At 35.1% G+C, this 5,269-nt stretch overlaps 1 non-coding gene across 1 annotated transcript; it reads right to left on the bottom strand.

Annotated features, from left to right (window-relative positions):
- Positions 1 to 3,212: 3,212 nt before the first annotated feature.
- On the bottom strand, positions 3,213 to 3,319 carry LOC127742165 (small nucleolar RNA R71). Its single transcript, XR_008003352.1, has one exon. It is a non-coding gene; the product is annotated as a small nucleolar RNA R71 (small nucleolar RNA).
- Positions 3,320 to 5,269: the final 1,950 nt, after the last annotated feature.

Raw genomic sequence — 5,269 nt, 5'->3', positions numbered from 1 at the left:
GAAGTGGTTTGTTTTCCCTTAGGAGCCATGATCTTAGTGAGTCTTAGCTCAATGATCACACAAAAACACACCAAACTTAGAGGTTTGCTTGTCCTCAAGCTAAAGAAAGGAAAGGAGAGGAGAAGGAGGAGAGGCAAATTAAAATTATGGAGGAGAGGGGGTGGCCGAATGTGAATTTAAAAGGGAGCGGGTGGGTTCGAAAATTTTTGAAAAAGATATGATAGAAGATATGATTTGTAAAAAGATAATTATGATATGCAAAAGATGTAATTTTAAAATAAGATAAAAGAGAGTTTTGAAAAAGATAAATTTAAATTTTGAAAAGATATTTAAAAAGATATATGAATTTTGAAAAAGATTTGAAGAGAAATTAAAAAGATATATGCATTTTGAAAAAGATTTGAAAAGAAGAAAAGAGTTTTAGGATTAAGAGTTATTTTTTTTTTGAAATTTGAAATTGAAAAGATGAGGATTTGAAATATGTTTTTGCAAGAAATCATGGATGAAAACATAAAAATTGAAAAAAAATTGGGCTAGAAAACAAAATTACCTCCCCTCCACATTCCTGGCGTTAAACGCCCAAACGCTGCTTGTTTTGGGCGTTTAACGCCCAGCCAGGTACCCTGGCTGGCGTTAAATGCTAGAAAGTCTTTATCACTGGGCGTTTTTCTAAACGCCCAGGATGCTGTGACAGATGATTAGCCGTGCTGTGACAGAGCATTTGGACCATTTTCACTGAGAGGATGGGAAGTAGCCATTGACAATGGTGATGCCCTGCATACATCTTGCCATGGAAAGGAGTATGAAGGATTGGATGAAGGTAGTAGGAAGGCAGAGATTCAGAAGGAACACAGCATCTTCATTCACTTATCTGAAATTCCCACCAATGAATTACATAAGTATCTCTATATTTATTTTACGTTTTATTTATATTTTAAATTATCAAACTTTATAACCATTTGAATCTGCCTAACTGAGATTTACAAGATGACCATAGCTTGCTTCATACCAACAATCTCCGTGGGATCGACCCTTACTCACGTAAGGTATTACTTGGACGACCCAGTGCACTTGCTGGTTAGTTGTGTGAAGTTGTGATAAAGTGTGATTCACGTTTGAGAGCTCCAAGTCTATTGGCGCCATTGTTGATGATCACAATTTACGCGCACCAAGTTTTTGGCGCCGTTGCCGGGGATTGTTCGAGTTTGGACAACTGACGGTTCATCTTATTGCTCAGATTAGGTAATTTTCTTTTCAAAAAGTTTTCAAAAATCTTTCAAAATTTTTTTATTTGTTTGTGTTTTTCCAAGATTAATTTTTGAAAAATTCAAAAAAATTATAAAATCATAAAAATAAAAATATTTTGTGTTTTTTGTTTGAGTCTAGTGTCAATTTTTAAGTTTGGTGTCAATTGCATGTTTTTAAAATTTATGCATTTTTTCGAAAATTCATGCATGGTGTTCTTCAAGATCTTCAAGTTGTTCTTGGTAAGTCTTCTTGTTTGATCTTCATATTTTCTTGTTTTGTGTCTTTTGTTGTTTTTCATATGCATTTTTGCATTCATAGTGTCTAAGCATGAAAAATTTCTAAGTTTGGTGTTTTGCATGTTTCTCTTTTCTTGAAAATTTTTCAAAAATAAGTCTTGATGTTCATCTTGATCTTCAAAGTGTTTTTAGTGTTCATCTTGACATTCATAAGTGTTCTTGCATGCATCATGTGTTTTGATTCATAATTTTCATGTTGTGAGTCAATTTTTGTGTTTTTCTCTCTCCTCATTAAAAATTAAAAAATCAAAAAAATATATTTTCCTTATTTTACTCAAAAATTCGAAATCTTTGAGTTGACTTAGTCAAAAAATTTTAAAATTAGTTGTTTCTTGTTAGTCAAGTCAAGATTTCAATTTTAAAAATCTTATCTTTTCAAAATCTTTTTCAAAAATCAAATCTTTTTCATTTTTCTTATTATTTTTCGAAATTTTTCTTATTTGATTTTCAAAATATTTTTCTTATCTTTATTTCAAAATTTCAAAAATTTTACTAACAATTAATGTGATTGATTCAAAAATTCGAAGTTTGTTACTTTCTTGTTAAGAAAGGTTCAATCTTTAAATTCTAGAATCATATCTTTTAGTTTCTTATTAGTCAAGTAATCAAATTTTAATTTTAAAAATCAAATCTTTTCAAAATATCTTTTTCAAATCATATCTTTTTCAAAATCAATTTAAAAAATCTTTTCTAACTTCTTATCTTTTCAAAATTGATTTTCAAATCTTTTTCAACTAACTAATTAACTTTTTGTTTGTTTCTTATCTTTTTCAAAACCACCTAACTACTTTTCTCTCTCTAATTTTGGAAAATTCCTTCCTCTTTTTCAAAATTCTTTTTAATTAACTAATTGTTTTAATTTTTTAATTTTAATTCTATTTCTTCTCTTAATTTTCAAAAATCACTAACCATTTTTCAAAAACAATTTTCAAAATTCTCTCCCTCTCATATTCTTCTATTTATTTATTACTAGCACTTCTTTTTATCCTAAAAATTTGAACCCTTTTCTCTCTTCTGTGTCCGAATTTTTCTTCTTTTTCCTCTATTCTCCTCTTTTTCTACTCACATAAAGGAATATCTATACTGCGACATAAAGGATTCCTCTTCTTTCTTTGTTTTCTTCTCTTTCATATGAGTAGGAACAAGGAAAAAGGCATTCTTGTTGAAGCTGATCCTGAACCTGAAAGGACCTTGAAGAGGAAGCTAAGAGCAGCTAAAGCATAGTACTCTGAAGAGGACTTAACTGAAATTTTCGAACAAGAAAAGGATATGGCAGCCGAACCCAACAATAACAATGCAAGGAAGATGCTTGGTGACTTTACTGCACCAAATTCCAACTTACATGGAAGAAGCATCTCAATCCCTGCCATTGGAGAAAACAACTTTGAGCTAAAGCCTCAGTTAGTTTCTCTGATGCAACAGAACTGCAAGTTTCATGGACTTCCATAAGAAGATCCTTTTTAGTTCTTAACTGAATTCTTGCAGATCTGTGATACTGTTAAGACTAATGGGGTTGATCCTGAGGTCTACAGGCTTATGCTTTTCCCTTTTGCTGTAAGAGATAGAGCTAGAGTATGGTTGGACTATCAACCTAAAGATAGCCTGAACTCTTGGAATAAGCTGGGCACAGCCTTCTTGGCCAAGTTCTTTCCTCCTCAAAAGCTGAGTAAGATTAGAGTGGATGTTCAAACCTTTAGACAAAAAGAAGGTGAATCCCTCTATAAAGCTTGGGAGAGATACAAGCAACTGACCAAAAAGTGTCCTTATGACATGCTTTCTAAATGGACCATCCTGGATATATTCTATGATGGTCTGTCTAAATTGTCTAAGATGTCATTGGACCATGCTGCAGGTGGATCCATTCACCTAAAGAAAACGCCTGCAGAAGCTCAAGAACTCATTGACATGGTTGCTAATAACCAATTCATGTACACCTCTGAGAGAAATCATGTGAGTAATGGGACACCTCAGAAGAGGGGAGTTCATGAAATTGATGCTCTAAATGTCATATTGGCTCAGAACAAAATGTTGACTCAGCAAGTCAACATGATTTCTCAGAGCCTGAATAGATGGCAAAATGCATCCAACAGTACTAAAGAGGCATCTTCTGAAGAAGAAGCTTATGATCCTGAGAACCCTGCAATGGCAGAGGTGAATTACATGGGTGAATCCTATGGGAACACCTATAATTCCTCATGGAGAAACCATCCAAATTTCTCATGGAAGGATCAACAAAAGCCTCAACAAGGCTTTAATAATGGTGGAAGAAACAGGCTTAGCAATAGCAAGCCTTTTCCATCATCTTCTCAGCAACAGACAGAGAATTCTGAGCAGAGTCCCTCTAGCTTAGCAAACATAGTCTCTGATCTATCTAAGGCCACTTTAAGTTTCATGAGTGAAACAAGGTCCTCCATTAGAAATTTGGAGGCACAAGTGGGCTAGCTGAGTAAGAAAATCACTAAAACCCCTCCTAGTACTCTCCCAAGCAATACAGAAGAGAATCCAAAAAGAGAGTGCAAGGCCATTGACATAATCACAATGGCTGAATCCAAATAGGAGGAGAAGGACGTGAATCCCAGTGAGGAAGACCTCCTGGGATGTCCTCTGAACAAAAAGGAGTTCCAAACTGAGGAACCTAAGGAATTTAAGGCTCATCTAGAGACCATAGAGATTCCATTGAACCTCCTTTTACCATTCATGAGCTCTGACAACTATTCTTCCTCTGAAAAGGATGAAGATGTAACTGAAGAGCAAGTTACTCAATATCTAGGAGCCATCATGAAGCTGAATGCCAAGTTGTTTGGTAATGAGAATTGGGAAGGTGAACCTCCATTGCTCATTAGTGAACTAGATACATGGGTTCAGCAAACTCTACCTCAAAAGAAACAAGATCCTGGTAAATTCTTGATATCCTATGCCATAGGCACCATGACCTTTAAGAAGGCTCTGTGTGACCTGGGGTCAGGTATAAATCTTATGCCACTTTCTGTAATGGAGAAGCTGGGGATCCTTGGGGTACAAGCTGCAAGAATCTCGTTAGAGATGGCAGACAAGTCAATAAAACAAGCTTATGGATTGGTAGAGGACGTGTTGGTAAAGGTTAAAGGCCTTTAAATCCCTGCTGATTTCATAATCTTAGACACTAGGAAGGATGAGAATGAATCCATCATTCTTGGAAGACCCTTCCTAGCCACAGCAGGAGCTGTGATTGATGTTAACAGAGGAGAGTTAGTCCTTCAATTGAATAGGGACTACCTTGTGTTTAAAGCTCAAGGTTATCCTTCTGTAAACATGGAAAAGAGGCACGATAAGCTTCTCTCAATACAGAGTCAAACAAAGCCCCCACAATCAAACTCTAAGTTTGGTGTTGGGAGGTTCCAACAATGCTCTGAACATCTTTGAAGCTCTATAAGAGCTCACTGTCAAGCTATTGACATTAAAAAAGCGCTTATTGGGAGGCAACCCAATTTTTATTTATCTATATTTTTATTGTTCTTTTATGTTTTATTAGGTTCATGATCATGTGGAGTCACAAAACAATTGCTAAAATTAAAAACAGAATAAAAAACAGCAGAAGAAATAGCACACCCTGGAGGAAGAGCTTACTGGTGTTTAAACGCCAGTAAGGAGCATCTGGCTGGCGTTCAACACTAGAACATAGTATGAATCTGGCGTTGAACGCCAGAAACAAGCAGCAGTCTAGCGTTTAAATGCCAGGATTGCAC

Source organism: Arachis duranensis, chromosome 9 (assembly GCF_000817695.3).
Source record: "Arachis duranensis cultivar V14167 chromosome 9, aradu.V14167.gnm2.J7QH, whole genome shotgun sequence".
In the NCBI taxonomy this organism is placed as follows: domain Eukaryota; kingdom Viridiplantae; phylum Streptophyta; class Magnoliopsida; order Fabales; family Fabaceae; genus Arachis; species Arachis duranensis.
This window is presented reverse-complemented; position numbering and strand designations above follow the sequence as displayed.